The 17939-nt window shown below is 39.3% G+C and overlaps 1 long non-coding RNA gene across 1 annotated transcript; it reads left to right on the forward strand.

The window, feature by feature from the left end:
• Window positions 1–6472: 6472 nt before the first annotated feature.
• LOC121900920 lies at window positions 6473–9649 on the forward strand. The gene is made up of 3 exons (XR_006097140.1): window positions 6473–6620; window positions 8105–8311; window positions 8463–9649. It is a non-coding gene; the product is annotated as an uncharacterized LOC121900920 (long non-coding RNA).
• The last annotated feature ends 8290 nt before the right edge of the window (window positions 9650–17939 follow it).

Below are 17939 nucleotides of genomic sequence, written 5' to 3' on the forward strand. Positions count from 1 at the left end.
TTGCAGATTTATTTGATTAATGTGCATGATATTTACTTAGCTCTAGATTTTTCAGGAAACGTCTCTCTGATTTTGTGTTTGACCAAAATAAGCAGTCCATAAATGAAATATGTAGTCTGTAGAGACCTTGCGAAAAATGTATATGATGACGATATTTGTGAAATCCTGGACAGGTGTTTGACAATGAGATGATGGTAAGCTTTACTCAAAATGCTATTGTGACATTCCCCCCTATCCCCTCATTAAACCATTAGACAAGTTGGTGGGGAGTCAGGAAATACAAAGTGCATTTGTGCAAATATACTAACTCCTAACACCTTGTGATCCCTATTGTGGCCAATTAGCCAAACATAATGTACCCTGGCCAGGTGACAAGGTGCTTCAGAATTCAGTCTATAGACCCTCAGGTGCAAGATTGCCTTAACGACACTGAGTGTCAAGGTGAGAGCAAGTGGTCCCTCTGTGGGTTCACAACTCAATGTCCTCTCCTCTTTAGACCGGGAATTAAATGCACCTCAAAGTTCAGCCATCATACCAGTCAAATGTTATGTCCCAGCATGCTTCACAACCTCCTTGGCCCAGCCTCTGCCTGTTACTCAGAGAGCAGCTGTGCAGCCAAGATGCTAAATGACAATAAGTGATCAGGATGGAAAAGAGACAAGAGAATATTCTATAATGAGGACCAAATCACAAGCAATTGTGAAAAAGCAAGCAAGCACTGAAAAAGCCGCTGTTTTAATCTAAAACACTCAAAAAAAAACAACACTCAGTCTCAGTACAGGGACACATTAAGAACATACTGTGAGGGATGGTGCAGTGGAGAAATGGCAGTAGTCAATAGATGGATTTCATATAATTCTTATAACTGGGGGGTGGGAGTAATTTTTGCAATGACTACAGCCAAATCTCAAGAGACATCATTTTCTAATCAGGGGTTCTCCAAATGGTCTCCTTTTTGGCATTGTGTACACATTCCCTGGCTGTAAAATCAGTTCGCTCTTCATAGAAAATCTATTATTGGGTTGTATTCAATGGGAAATTCCCTGGCTCTAGCAACCAGTACCAGCTGCAGATTTGTAAACAGTATTCATTTTTGTGAATTTTCCTCTACACCACCACCCCTCTCCTCTCCCCTGGAATCTTTAAGCCAAAGCACTTAACAGTACCATTGGTGGAAACAACTCTAGTCTTTATGGAGCATCTGCATTTGAAAAGAGTTGCAGGGGAAGTTCAACATATGTAAAAGAAATCAGACGTTGTTTTGTGACCTTCTTACTCACATTTCATTACCAAACTGCATTGGTCTGATATGTTTGACGTGTGAGGCCTGTGTGAGGCTCTCGGAGCCTTTTTATTGTATGCTAATGGTGTACTCTTCTTCTAAGCTGGGTCCGATAACAGCTCCTTTAAATCAATAATGGAAATGCAAGCTGACCACTGCCAGTGAGTTGCATACAACATGTACACACAAGAAGAACCACTTTTCCTTGATAAGAAAACTAAAAGGACCTGTGGTTTATCAAGATAAGAATTCTTAAGGTGCAGTAGCAGCCCCTAGAGGCTGCAGTGTGTATTACACCCCACAATATCAAACAAACATCCTGATGATTTTGCTACTGCTGATGATGAGTATGCTCTCATAAGGACTTACCTGGAGCTGATACATGTATCACATGTACACAAACAGGTGGGGAAAATTGTGTTTTAGCATCAGTTTTTACAAAGTAGACCAGTCTGTCCAGGTAGCTTTTTTGATTCCTTCATCTAATCTAACATTATTATTCTGAAGTAATGTTAACATCATTCAAAACATCTTTTATTCTGTGGTCATGTCATGTATCCACCATCTACCTCCTCTAATGCTTTACAGGAGCTGTAACATAACTATACAGAGAGAGAAATAATAGGCTTCATAAGGCTGCATGGTTTGCTTTCATGGGAGTGTTTGACGTTCCAGCCAGTCAGTGTGTTATTCCCATATATGGCCAGGTGTTCTATCACCCAACTGAGGCATTTTATGCATCAGCACTTCTCTGTGACTTTTTTTTATTTGCTTTCCTCCCATTCTCTGTTTTTCCCTTGTCTAAATGAAGTGAAAATTGCATACTTGCATTGAGGTGTGTCCTGGTGGATCACTGGACTAGGACATTGTACAAAATAACACCCTCTCTCTCTGTCGCAATAGCACTGTCTGTTTCTTTTCCTCACTGTCAATGTGTGCTTCTTTGCTTTTTTCTTTTTTCACAACTAAACAGGTTTTGGTAAAGGGGCTACAAGCCAAGTTGAATTATCTAACTAAGAGCTTTAGATGATTGGAGATTGGGTCATTGGTCAGTTATATTGAAAATGTACCATTCAATAACCTTTAAGTATATAACATGTTAAGATACTGTAGATATAAATTAGTTTTGTATAGGGATTATTAACAAATTCAACAATGTTCTTATGCATTTTTGTATAAAAGTCTTGTGGATAGTCAGCATATAAAACAGCTTTGACATTCACTAAAAATATAAGATGCAAAAGACATTTATATATATATATATATATATATATGTATTCAATTAGATGCCTATTTTCTTATTTTTTCACACTCGGATTTATATATATATATATATATAAATCCGAGTGTGAAAAAATAAGAAAATAGGCATCTAATTGAATACATTAAAAAACATCTATGTGCATGCATACCTATGTGTCCATATGTGTAAATTGTAAGAAACAACAAAAGCTCCAGACATAAGCTCACAAGGATGAGTGTAACATCCTCTTAGTACTCTATGAAGAAGACATTAAAATCTTAAAGTTGTTGGAGGCTTCACTGGAGACATTATCTGAAACTAACAACTTGAACATTGGAACTTTATCTCCTTTCTAATAAAATGTTCTATAACGAGTTGGAAACTTCAGATATACTGGTATGTGGAATCTTTTTGGCATATTTTGTCCAAGCAACTATTACAATTTACATGAAATATATAAATTCTTGACCTTGAAAACAGCAGTTGATTAAAAACAATCTCGCCTCAGAATTCATTTAGTCTTTCAATCATATCACATGATCTTCAGCTGCAGATGTAGATTTTCAGATTTCCATTTTTTCTAAGCATTTTAAGGACATCTTATCCATGTTGGCTTGAGGAAATAATTTTAAAGCATGTTTGAACACACAAGGAATTAGACTCTGCTTTCCAGTGAATAAAGTTGTAGTTTCTCACAAATATCTCAGTATCAGTTACCCCGACATTATGAAATTCTCCTTTTAAACGCATTGATCTACACACCTTATAATAAAAACACCTAAGGTCACATTTTATCAAAACTACTATCACTCAACACGGACTCAATATCACGAAACATTGCTCTGTGCTAAAATATAAGTATGGAGCAATCAGACTGTGATACAGAGATTATTTTGTTATCAATGCCCCACAGATAACAACCATCTGACAAAACTTGATGTATTCTTTTAAGATGAATGTATTACAGGTGGGTAAAGAAGCACAGACTGAGGTGGCTGCTGCACTGCAACAATAGAGGTCATCCCTGTTAGAAGCTTTTGGTATTTGATGCAAAGAGGTCTCTTTGTATACTCTAATCAAATGTTTAGATGCACATTTGCACCTTCCTCCTCTCCTCACTTCGTTCCTCTCTTTCCTCTCTCCTGGCTTCCTCTACCTCTCCCTCTTCCCTCCATCTCTGCGTCCTTCCTCTATCCTGACACTGATTAGAAGTGAAGAGACAAATTAATTGGGGAGGGGGGGGGGGCGGGCACCAGGTTGCCAGCTTTCCCTGACAGAGGACATCCACAGAATTTTTAAGGGAAATGCGACGTCAACTTCCAACAGTGCTAAAGGGACAGGGTGTGTGTGTGTGTGTGTGCACGAGTGAAAGTATGGGTAGGAGCAGCTCGGGGCCCATGCATAATCACCTTATTATATCCCTGTGAATGGAATAGTGAATTGATCTGATTAGAGTTTGGAGGAGAAGAGAAGGCAAGGGGAGAGGCCTGGCATGTAGAGCAGCTCCCTCTGAAAGAGGATGAAAGTGGAGTGGAGGAAGGGAGGGAGAGCAGGACCAGGCAGAGAGAAGAAGAAGAAGAGGAAGGAAGGAAAGAAGGAAGGAAGGAAGAAAGGAAGGAGGGAAGGAAGAATAAGCTGAGCATAAGTATGGGAGAATGAGAGAGGAGAGGAAGAAGAGGAAAAGAAATAAGGACAATAAGCAAAGGAGGAAGGAGACAAGAGGGAAGAAGAGGAAATTTATTTGCTTTGCTCTCTGTCTGATTGCCTTTTTTGTCATTTCATCAATTGGTCAGTAATATCAGTTTCAATCTTTTCATCAGTTTTTCTTATTGTCTCACCCAAACAGCACCCACCAGCTAAGTGTTGAAGCCAAGGAGAGAGTGGTTGACTTAACCAAAAAAAAAGACCTTAAGGTCGATTTAGTAGCTGTTGATCATATCACACAATCTTGCTCAGAAGATGGAGTTGCCCACTTGAATAGTAAGTTGAGAATCAAAGTTGAGGAAGCATTTGTGTGAATTGAGGAATGGATTGTGTGGTCCAATTAAGAGCTTCAGAACAGCTACTAAATGTACCTTGAGTTTAGACAGTTGCATCAACTGCAGTTTGAAAGGGCAAGAATAAACTTTGAAATACAATCAGAAAGTGAAGTACGATGCAGTTCTTCTGATTGCTGTTGGACACTAAAACAGATTCAGACTTTATGTGAGAGACATTTCTCCCGGAATACCAAGTCAAAAAACTTTTTTTCCAATTAGAAGACAGGTTCTCCATACATAACTTTCCCTGTTCTGTTTAAGTCCTTGGTAGGCAATCGAGACCATTTGTGTTTCACTGACAGCCTATTAGGTGACATATTTGCCTGTTTTGAAAAGTCTGGTGGGCTATATCACTAAGCTGTGGTTGTTGCAGGTTGCTCACCAAACTTGAGCTCCATCCGAGATGCGCCATGTTGCCCAAAATTGGATTTTCAACATAGCAGAGAGCATAAATCAAAATTTGAGGCATCAGTTAGTCAGCACCTTGCCTCACTATGTTTCCTCCATGAATGCATTTACCCTTAATTCCTTATACAGCAGCATTCCTTAACTTTAACAATTTTCCTAATTTCTCCCCCTTGAGTTCATGATTGGAAAAAGATCTAATTCCACACTGTCTGACAGTATCATATATGTGCAGCATATGCTTGTTCCAGCTCTTCATTGAAGCTATATGATGTTCACACTGAGTTGAATATTCAAACACAAGACCAGATGGAGTTTGCCTCACTCCACCATGTAATGTAATTATTCTACATGTATTGTGTATAATTTGATTCATATTTCCTCAGAATTCAGCCTGACATATGTGGTTCTTTTGGAAACACTGGGATCTCCAGTTGAATTTAGAATAAGGCTCTGTGTTTGGATGCACAGCTGGAGTTTGAACTAACTAGCCCACAACTCAGTCAGTGAGGTTAAAGAGATCAAGAGAGTACTTTTCCACAGTAGTTCATGGGTACATTAACTCACACAGACACCTGAACACAGAAATACAGAGCTGGGAAGAATATGATCTCACTCCGTCTTAATTTGGCTCCCTGGAGCTGTTCAACTCTAGACAATGGTGTGCCTGTAAAATTAAACTTACTGACAATAAGGAACTACTGCGGAATTGCAACTATTTCACAGCGATAATTCAGATAGTTGCATTACCACATGGATACTCTTTACATCAATACAAGCATCTATCCTATCCTATTTTCCCTCTGAAAACTCTGGATTCACCACAGATACGTGTGTGCGCACACACAAACCCAAACACACATCACCCAGTCAGCGATTCTCTGGGAGGCACGGCAGTACATCATAATTAGAGCCAATCAAAAAGAAGCGTTCAGCCTGTTACTTCTTGCCAGCCAGCCAGTTAGTCCATCTGGCCATACTTAAGCCTCCTGTGCTCCGCTAACTCTCTCACAACAGCCTAATAGCTCGTTTTCATTTATGGGGAATAACTTGAATGCATGTCCTGGCAGCAAATTTTGACACACACATAGGTACCTGACACTCCACATGAACACTAATCAGAAGGTGCGTGTGCTTTTCTTTGCATTTTTCCTCCTTTTATGTTTTGCATACTCTTCATTCTCAGTCATTTGGTGTTTCTACCATCAATACTGCATATGCATGGGGTGTTTACTGCAGATCAGAATGAAATATATATCTGATATTGTATGTGGAGCACTAACTGACAGTGTGACTTATGGGAGCCACCGATGACATTTTCTTCTCACTCGTACCTCTCATCTGTCCCTCCATTTGTCCCCTCCTCACCTTTTTCTCTTTCTTTGTTTTCATCCTCTCTGTGCCTCTCTTTGTCTCTGCCTGTCATCCTCTCCTAGCCCGCTCTTCTCCTTCCCATCTCTCCTCCCTTCAGTGTGTTCCTCCCTCTAAATAATTGCCTTCCTCACTGACTCATTGTTCACTCATTTATCTCCCCTTTCCCTGTCTCTCTGATTACCGCTCTGCAAATCAGGTTTCTCCATCCCTTCGTGTCATACCTGCAGCCTCCTGCACCTTCTCTATTCTGTTGTTGTGTGGCTTCTGGACTTTGCAGGTACAACATTTTGGATTATGTCGATTTAGCTGTTTGTATGCTATATTCATTTATTTTTTTTGTGATTATACCATATATCCAGAAGAGATGTATTGTTATATCGTATTTTTTTGTAAAATAAAGACATTTACTGTGCATATAGTATAATGAATGGCATAGCAATAAAACTATCTGCCCATCCTCACAATAAAAGAGTACAAAGATCCCAATAACCTTATTCTTCAGACATACAGACAGTTGATATCTTGTACTATTTTTATCTTAGCTTTTGACTCACTAGGCTTACTTTCACAATTATTTTCTGCATAGAGTGTATCTAGCTAAAACATGATTGGGTGTTTTCTGTGTATAATTAAACTAAATGCGTATCACCTACTGTACATGCTTGTAAAATGTGAGCAGCTTACTCACAAAAAATATATATTACTAACTAAATCAGTAGCTAACATTATTTTGGTGGCATTTTATCAAAATCACAGAAGGTCTAGTTTGTGAAAAGTAACATAACATTTATTTTACTGCATGTTTGCAACGCAATGAACTCACACAGGTGTTCTCACTTATGTGATTAAACCTCTTCAGGACTGTCTGGTCGCTACTTCTTCTTCTTCTTCTACTTCTTCTTTGCCGCCCTGTTAGTTTTGGTGCACCTCGGGCAGGATGGGAAATTTTACACTTTGATTACCTTAATTACTTAATTCTTACTAATTCTTTAAGTTTGAAGAACTCACATATTCCTGGCATTTCTATCTTCAACTCGAGTAGAGGACTATTTAGGCAGAATAACTGAGAAACCTTAAATGATGTTTCTGCTTTTCAGCCACTTTTATACATGTGGTAATTAAGCTCCATATTTATGCAGTGGCATTTAGGGCTGCCTGTATACTAATGTACCAATGTACGAAAAAATTGGCACAGTATTTAAACTGGAAATGAGCTCTCCAGTGTCCCATTGTTGTTTGACTTGGCCAATAATGGAAGGTTTGCCTCTATTTTGTCTGTTGACAGACACACAAAGTTTAACAATGTTATGTGAGTCCCTTTGGAAGTTATCCCTTTTGGTATGAATCAATAGTCACTCCCACACACTTATGGCAAAGTTAGAAAAGTGAATGTTTTTTCTACACTGTTCCATGACCAACCTTTGGAATTAGTTTAGTCCATATCATTTATAAGACAGTGAATACGATGAGAGGTTGTGATGGTTTTTTTTGCTAAAAAAGCAGACAAAATGGTGTTAAATAACACACAAGTTCTGTCCAATTCTGTTGGCAAACTTGCATTTATTTTTCATATACTATGCCAGGCAGAAAAGGAGTAATCCACAGTACTTAGTGTACTTTTTATGTGTTTCAAAGGAGGACCTCAGCTGCTTCACACAATGTGTATTTGATCCCCTGTAGGGTTCAGCAGCCAAGAGATGTTGCAGAAAGTGTAAATGAACATTACTCTACTTGGAGAAAATCCATATCTGTAATTATCAGTTCCAGGTGAATGCCAGACAGCAATACCAGCTGTGGTGCTAATGAAGATCTCTTACCATGGATACCATGAGTGCTGCTCACATCACACACTCTCAGCCTTTTTATGTGAAAGACTCTGAAAAACACCTTCACTTCAGACAAGTGACCCTGACTTCAAAATACTGGAACTCCATATGAAGATAGAGAGAACCATCTGATAAAAATCAGGTTATTTTCAGCCTAGACATCTGGTGTGAACACTTTTTTTAACAGTCACTGTTCTTATTTTAACCTAAAATGACTAGAACTTTTGTTCCTTAGTCACTGGCCACATTTCTCAGCCTGAAACATATTGACATGAGCTCTGTCCATGCTGCAGGTCAGCGGCATGAAGAAGGACACTGAGGATCAAAACATGGAGACTGACAAGATGAAGCTGAGCAGCAAAATATCAGACAGTCTCTGGAGAGGAGCACCAGACTCAGCAAAAAAAGATTTACTGAGACAGATGAGACCTTTTATGTGACATAAAGTTTCCGAACTCTTTAGAATTTCTTGGACGCCTGCATGGTCTATGATGCCTCTAAAGTGCTGTAACTCTGTAATATGTGTTAGTGTACTGCAATATGTGTCCAATGAGGTTGAGAAGTGCTTTATTTCCCTTTTTTCATGAGAAAGAATAGTAATCAAAGGTATGGTAATCCTGGTTTCATTTTCTAACTCTTTTCTATCTGTTAGATGAAGTTGCCTGGGATGCAAGCCATCGTTTCTTGAATAGATATGACTGGAAAGAAGTATCTCATCTCATCTCTTTGGATCATCTCATCATAAATCACATTTGCACAAGCCTTCCTAAATTCTCCATAAAGTTTTCTCCTTGTTTGTGCTCAATGAGCCACAGTCACATACATCACAGTGGGCAAGGTGACTGAGCTACAGTCTGGGTCATGAATGATCACACTGAATCATCTCACAAACATAAAGACATGCACACAAAGGTGGGGAAAAATGCCCTTTTTGGGGGGTGCACCTTCTCTGTCATGGATTTATTGTAAACTAATTTGTATTCCTAACTTCCTCTTTATTTGTTCAGCTTTGCACGCCAAAACTTGCCTAAAGGTAAGGGGCCAAATACTATATGTTCCAAAACGGTATATGTGGTGTGCATAGTGAAAGGATATCTGACTTGACAGGAAAAAAATGAGAAAAAAGAGAGAAAGACAAAAAAAACAACAACAAAAAAACACTGAAAAGGTTAAAATTGATTCTGGCATCAAGAAGTCCATTTAATCAAGCTCTTTAAGCAATGCAATGGTGTTGTGCAGACTCCTTGCTCGATACAGCTCATTAATATTGTCCCAAAACTTTACCCATTCATCACAGGCTTTGTAGAAGTCAGATCCCTTGTAACAAAGCTCTCTACTGTCTGTTTCAGCAGTGTGTGTGACAGTCTGGCATTTGCCCTCCCAGGAAAGAGCACGTCCATGTTTCATCACCACCATGCTACAGTCCAGCAGACGGACAGAAATTTACATCACGTCCCGCAGTCCATGTGTGTCTGTGGTTTCCTTTATAAGCCAAGGAGGGGAGAAGGGGGGGGGGGGGGGGTCATTGATAAGTTGTTTTTTTATGTAAAATGTCACAGATTCTGACTATGAAAAGATTAGCTACAGTGAGGCTCTGTATCTGAAAACTAATTGGACGAAAAAATACATTTGACTTTCTGTTTTGAATATGAAGAAGAAGTGTGTGTGTGTGTGTGTGTGTGTGTGTGTGTGTGTGTGTGTGTGTGTGTGTATGTGTGTATGTGTTTATGAGTATGTGACTGTGTTTGTACATTTATCGCCCATTCATGAATAAAGATTTGCTTGGAGTGCAGCAGCTGCTGCTCACATGCTCTGTTGTCAGATTGGTTTGTGGCTCTCTCTAATTATAATCCATTTGAACAGTAGTGCTCACATTTCAATTTCATTTGATCATAGCATCATTGTACCTGCCGAGAGCTGTGTTGGTAAAACAGAAGTGATGTTAATTCTCTTTCATGCCATATCAAAGCATTATATCTGTAGAAAAAAGGGCCAAAAACACAGCTGAACTACACAAAAGAATATAGTTATGCAGCTTAAATGAACATTTTGTACAGTTAATGGAGGAATTTCTAGCATTATCTTGATTTGATATATGTTTCCTCATCTTAATTTCTAAAATAACTAAAATACCACAGACAGGATAAAAAGCACAAATCATACAGATGGTTAGGTGCATGCACTTTACTTTTTGTGATATCAAAAATGAGTTTATCATGGTTGATTCCTACGTACAGGTGAGGTATGATATGATGAGTCATTGTAAAAGAAAATGGAGCTAGAGTTTCTCAAGGCTGTCTCAGAGTACAACAACAAGGAATTGAAGAAAACACCCAAGAGAGTTACATCAAAGAGATTAAAAAAAACACAGTTCCTACCTTATGCGAGTCAGTCTTGGTAGACATCAAGATTTTTATCAAGTTGACATGTAAGTGAAACAAGGCTGTAATCTCCAATGTTACTTAAAGGAACAGTTAAAAATTAAGGGACGTACGTGTTTTCACTTTCTTGCTAACTCCTAAAACCACAACTTGTCATTTTTACGATTCAGCATGTGTACGGGTTAAACAAACAGAATGCTATGTGTGAATTACTGAGCTTTAGAGGTGGTAGACAGACTTTTTGTCAGTAAACCTTTGGCCAGGGCTAGACTAGCTGTTTCCCCACTGCTACATAAACAAACAATGGTAGTTGGATTTGGTTTCTCTTCCCCATTCTTTATTCAAAATAAAAACTCCTCAAATACATCCAAACATGTTCAAGCCTGAATCAGATCAGATATGTGGAAGTGGACAATGTGAACAACCCATGGAACAAACTTAGCAACAATCTTAACAACAAAGGCTATGGAACGGACGGCCGTGTGTGAGTATACACAAACAATCGGATTTGCTAACGGAGCATTCAGAGGTGACTGAAACCTGTACTTTTTACTTTCAGGGAGCATTTTTACATATGTTCACCTCAAGTTTGGAACTTTGACCATGTTGTATTAAAGAATATAAATTACTGAAAATCACAAAAAGCATATGTCCCTTTTAAAAGTCTCTGGTTGAACATAATGTATGTTCATCTTGAAAGAATTTTTCACTCCCACTACTGAGAAAGGTTTAGATTCTTGGTAAACATCTGCTAGATCATTCGATCAAGGAAAAACAAACCGTTATTGATTAAAAGAGCTCATTTTGTGGCTGTTAGTTGCAAGAAAGGTTTCTGCTTCCCCCCATCATTGCTGATGGTTTGTATCGTCCTGCCAACTTGGGATATCTTTAATTTAAATGGAAATGAGACACTGGTCCTTATAGATTGAGGATCAGGTGCCTGGTCAGTGCTAGATCAGCCTCTCCTCTGTGTGTGCATGTGTGTTTAGGTGTGTGTGTGTGTGTGTGTGTGTGTGTGTGTGTGTGTGTGTGTGTGTGTTTAGGCGTGTGTGTGTGTGTGAGTGTTCTTGTACTTCTGTCTTTGTGAGTTTTAGAACTTGAGAGGGGACAATCTTGGAAAGTGAGGATATTTTGGCCAGTCTTTTTGAGGGTTAAGGATTAGTTTTAGAGTTAAGCATTTAGGTTATTGTGTATTTCAGTGAATATATGGTGTCTCAGAGCAAGATCAGAGGACATGTCATCCTTTACATTAAAAAGGTAGGTTTGAAATCAATAAAAACATTAAATTTCAACCTAACATCAGGTAGATGCATTTTGAGTGTTTTGTTTAAAAACAAGGGAAGGAGGTAAAGGGAGAGTATATTTATCTGGATGAGATAAATATGCAAGATGAGTTGAGTTGAGATTTTATGTATGTGTGTTTGTGACTTTATGCCTATTTGAGACAAACAGCAGATGCAGAAAATGTAAACCATTGTATTTTAGGATTAAGATTAATGTTTAAGGTTAGTGCTGGGGTGAGGCATGCAGTGGTTATGGTTAATGTTAGTTTCCAGGGAATGAATGTAAGGAAATGCAATGTTCTCTTAAGTGATGAAAATTATTTTTTGTGTGTTTGTGCGTCAGAGTCATGCACCTTTTCACTTGCCAAAAATTTCAGAGTGTGTGCAGGTGTGTGGGTGTGAATCTGGGCCTCTGTGCATTCATGTGTGTGAAATGAAGAGTTATTGAAGTGACTGTATTTATTCCTGCGTGCATCACTAACCGCTTCCATATATCAGTGGTTATGTCCCAGGTCACCCTCTCCTCTCCTCTCCTCTCCTCTCCTCTCCTCTCCTCTCCTCTCCTCTCCTCTCCTCTCCCCTCCCCTCCTCTGCTTTCATTCCTCCTCTACTATCTTATCTCCTAAACAGTTAGAAGAAGATGAACCAAATTACCCTCTGACACAAGACATTACCCCAATTGTCTTAAAGCTTAAGATGCACATCTAAAACTGTGATTCACATATTCTTAAAATAAAGGACTACTTTATTGTGTTGTAGGATGAGAATACATCATCTCCCTGTATTTCACAAAATATCATCATCACTATTAACAAATTGTCGTACATCTGTTCACGAGAACACTCCCCTTTTCTCCCAGTTGGACCTAGGAGGTATAATAAACACAGATGGAGTTTTCTTGCCAGAGGGATCACCTGGAGAAAAACATGGTGACTCTGAAGAGGAACATGATGAAAAACAAGTCATTGAGACTAACGGAACTGTGTAGGTGACAGTGAAAAGCCCTTTTTGATATAGCTATACATAAGTCACATATTTCAATGCATTTTAATCTGAACATTTTACGGCTGTACATGAACTTTTATGGGATGTGAATGATAACTTCTCATGTTGTTCCAAAGTGATCAAAACCAGTCGTTGTGTGAGATGCTTTTTGAAGGAAACATGACTTTTTTCGCTATTTCATTTAAATCTGAATAAAATTTACCGCTGTGAGAATACATCAGTAACATTTTGCTTCCCAGTGATGTTTTAGCTCCCCTCTTTGGGTCCATTTTAAGGTAGCCACTTTAAATTTGGTCATTGCTGATATTTGTCCAGTAGGGGGTCATGTAATGCAACTGGAATGAACAGATTTTTTTTTTTTAAAAATCCCAAAAAGCAAACCAATAAGTAAATTAGTGATGTAACCAAACGAAAGGTTGTCTTTGTTTTTTTTCACCAACCCCCCCACTACAGCCCTCTTTATCTCTCTGAGAGAGTGTGCTGGCGGGATTGACAGAGGAAAAATAGAAGTGCATCATCCAGCTCCAGGGACACAGCATGAATTCTCTGAATGTTCACAGTTTTCAAACAGATCTTCTGCATACAATTGTACATTTAACTTTTGTTTAACATGACTTAAAACATTAGCTGTATTTGAAAAGGGATTTCACCTGACACTTCTTAACATGCTCCATCAACCCAGGCCTTGCTCCAAGGCCTACATCAGAGCAGGGATCTGCTCTTCATGACTTCCTCAAAAACAGACATTCAGTAACCAAATGCAGCACAAGAGGCAATGAACTGTCATCTAAGATACAGACTGAGAGACCAATCTGTCTATTATGACAAATGAGTTACCAGTGGATACACGGTGCAGGATGAATGTTTTGCAAAACTCACTTTCCAGCTTACAGCGTACAACATGAACTTAAAGGATCAGGCTGGCGATTTTATAGATTTTTCTGATTTGTAAAGTTCAAGAATCAAACTCCAACACAGCAAAGTAGTATTTAAATTCTTTATTGAGCTTATTGAACTTAAGTGGTACATGTTTCTCTCTTGGCTACTGCAGCCATCTCTGGGCTCCGGGCTCTCTAGGTTTTTCCTAATCAAATTATAACATAAGAAACACCACATGCATTATAAGTCACGAGCATCACAACCCTCTTTTCCTTACATTTTTTAAACAATAGCTGTTAGCCAGTCCAAATCTTTCTTTTGCATTATACCTTTCTGTCCATTCACATTATGCAACGTCAGTGAGGTATGGCAGGGGTCTTCTGTTTATCCTGACTGGGTATCCATGAACAGGTGACTGTGACCTGGGGGGTGAGAGGCTAAGGGTTCTGGGGTTTGTTCAGGATGGATTTTAGTCCAGTCCATGGCACGTTGTCCACCATCCAAGACTTTCAACCCATATGACTGAGAATGGTGATTTTCAACCACTGGTAGAGTCTTAAAGTGGAAGGAGTTTCTGGTGATGTTTTGGTCATTGATGGAACCTTTGACAGCAATGATCATTTATGGCCAGGGATTGAAGCCAGGGCATAGCTTCCCTTCCTTCTTTTGACAACACTGGGCCATGTCGCCCACTTTCAGAGCCAAACGAGCAACATGGCGCATCCTGTCAGTATTGTGTTTCATCCTGTTCTTTGCCACTGCATCTGGTTGTTGTAGCAGGTAGATTCAGGCAGGAGATTCAGGCAGTTTGATTCTGAGGGGCCTACCAAATAGCACATTAGCAGGAGCCATTCCAGTCGAGCAGTGAGGCGTGGCACGGTAGTTGCAGAGGAACACATACAAAGTCTGTTTCCATGGACGACCTTCAACATGGGCAGCACGTATAGTCTTTTCAAGGGTACACATAAGACATTCAGCCTCTGTATTGGTCTAAGGCCACAGTGGAGTTATCTTCCTATGTCTGGAACCCAAGTATGTTGCAAAGTCTGCATATTCTGAGCTTTTGAAGAATGGGCCATTGGCTGTTTTGACCTCAAGTTGAATTCCCAATGAAGAGAATATTTTGCCATAGAATCTCTAACTCTGGATACCTGGACTACCAATAGGTAATCATCAGAGGGGAATGGACCACAGAAATTCACACCAACTTTTTCCCATGGTGATGATGGCAGCTCAGACATGCATAGAGGTTTGTTGTGTGTGATTGGGCACAACAATCTGAAATGGTATGCTGCCAATTATCATAGTTTCTACTTGTTTTGTCAATGCCAGGGAACCAGACTTTATCTCTGATCAACTTCTTAGTTTTGACCACCCCCTGGTGGCCTACGTGTGCAAGTGATATTGCCCTAATTTGTAAAGAATGGGGGAAAACAATCCCTGTGCACCATAGCATAGTGTCATCAGTAGCAGTCACTGTCAGTTCATCCTTGATTTTCTTGAATTACATTGGAGCAGCAACATCAAGTCCATCAGCAAAATCCTGCTGCTCAGACAGTGACCCCCACAAGCCTTCTTTGATGAGTGGAATGACTTTGCATAAAGTGGGGTCAGCTTTGGTTGCATACTGAATTTCAGCCAGTGTCATTGCCTTAGAGACAGCATTTGCAGTAACAAAATTCACATATTCTTCTGCTTGAAGTGTCCTGAGAGATATGTGATACTTGTGCAGGGTGGCGTGACGTATAGCCCACCGGGTTGTCCTTACCAGACTCGTAATGGACTGTTTAGTTGTAAGGCTGCAGACATAGACTCTGCAGGTGGCCCAGCTTTGGGGTTGTTGAAATCCATTCCCAAGGTTTGTGATCACTGACAAGGGTAAATGGTGGTCCGTAGAGGTATATGTGAAAATGTTCACAGTCCCATACAATGGTAAATGCTTCACATTCTGTTTGTGAATATTTTTGTTCAGTGGGGGACAGCGCTCTACTTGCATAACTTATCACACTAGCCAGTTCATTTGGGCCATTTCTTTGTGTCAATACAGCCCCAAGACCTACTGGACTTGATCAACTACTAGTTCAGTTAGTTTGTGTGGGTAAAAGTAGGTCATCACAGCATCACTTGTTAGGCTTTGTTTCATCTCATTAAGAGACCTGTAATGCTCTTCTGCCCAAGTCCAGCAAGTAGTCTTTTTTGTAAGTTCCCTCAAAGGTTGAGTTATTGTGGCAAAACCCTTGATGAAATGGGCACTATAATTTGCCATGCCAAGAAAACCGTGGACCTCACTGGCATTTGTTGGGGAAGCAGCGTCATGAAGCGCCTGAACCTTCCTGGGGTCAGGAGAGAATCCTCCATCTGACAATGTGTAACCCGAAGAAGTCCAGAGTGGTTTGTGCTTATGAGCACTTTGCCTTGTTGACAGGTTCATCTCCCTCAGTCGCTGAAATGTTGCCCTAAGAGCTTGATCATGGGCAGCCGTCATTCTGCCAAAAACCAAAATCTCATCACTTAGGTTGATAGCCCCTCAGATGCCAGCCGGGGCTTGTTGAATGGCATTTTGAAACACCTCTGCAGCAAAGGAAACTCCAAAACTCAGTCTTTTGTAACGTTGCAGTTCTACACATGGGTGTAGATTTGTGTATGGATGGTAGGGACATGACCTTATAGTTAAAATTATCGTATTTTGAGAAAAAATATCATACGCAAGTCATAACCAAGAAAACAAATAGGCATAAATGTGTAGATAATTTCAGAAAACACGTTGCTGTGTTCACGGACACCTCATAAAGTCCCACTTTGAAAATGCATGGTAACAAATACGACTCAAAAAACTTTTCTAAATTACTAATGTAAATATCTTATTAAATGAGGCATATAAGAGAAAAAACATGTATGTTAGATGCAATATTTAGATGTTATTCTAGACATCTAGGCTACTGTCCAATTTGTTGTGTCTTTCCTCTACACTGTAGATGTGAGTTCCACAGCACTGGAAGGCAGCAATTGATGCAACTTGTGGGATGTAGCACGTACAGGTTGCCCTGCACTAATACTAAGTGTCATAAAATGATCAAATTATCATACATTGTGGGACTTCTGGCATAACTGATCGTACAGAGGAAAAAATGATCATACAACACAATAATTATCGTACAACTGGCAACACTGGTCTCAAGGTTCTTCCAAGCATACTACGACAAAATAAAACACTATCAAATTACAATATAAGAAACATCACATGCATTATAAGCCATAAACATTACATGATTGTCAACAAATCTCATGTGGAGAGCCACAAACTCTTGATGATATGCGACACTGTAAATGTTTCAAAGAACTTGAGGAAATAAAGGATGGGGGCAACATTAAGATGATATAGGGCTGACTCAAATAAAAATGCTGTACTTACAATGTAGATCTAATTACATCACAGTATACTGCATCCATACATTCTGAGCATTAGTGGTGTTGGGAATGTGACCCTTCATGTTAGTGCATTGCTCTTTCCACTTCATTTTTGAATTTAAACATATTTGAATATACTCTGCAGGTTTATTTGCTAGGGACAAAAATATGTATCTTTTACATTAGCCCAGTTATGGTGCATCACTTGGCTACAGAGGAGGTAAATGGATGTGAGGTACTCTTGGCACAGTCAAATAAAAATCAATCAATAACAGCCATTGTGTCAAAGATGCCATGATCAATGTGTTATGCCACAGGGAGGCTATTTATTAGAATGAACAATTAACTGTGAAGGCATTTTTTTCTCTAAAAATTGAGAAGGTATGTATACTAAGTGTCGGCTACGCAAACTGAAATTCATCTGTGAAGAAAAACTTCTCTCTCACATATATAATAATGCATCCAACCAACACAACTACACCAATCAGATTTTCTGGCTTTGGTCTATAAATAAGACTTCTCTGTCTGCACATGCCATTCTGTGGTAGCACCTCAACGAGCAAGTGACTAAATGTGAATGAAGCATTTGATCTAATTTTGGATCGTGGCCCTGATAAGAATGAAAATATCGAACCTGAAGAAGTGGCGGGGGAGGCAGCGTACTGAAATAGAGGACAATAATGAATATGATCCAGACTCTAAGGAATCAACAGATGAATCGCTTACTGCAACTAAAAACCCACTTTTTATTCTGTTGGTTTGATTGAGTGTGTGCCGTTATTTCATGTGTTTTAACCAGGTCTTGCCTGACTTG

The sequence above is a fragment of the Thunnus maccoyii genome, chromosome 7 (genome assembly GCF_910596095.1).
Source record: "Thunnus maccoyii chromosome 7, fThuMac1.1, whole genome shotgun sequence".
NCBI classification, from domain to species: Eukaryota; Metazoa; Chordata; class Actinopteri; order Scombriformes; family Scombridae; genus Thunnus; species Thunnus maccoyii.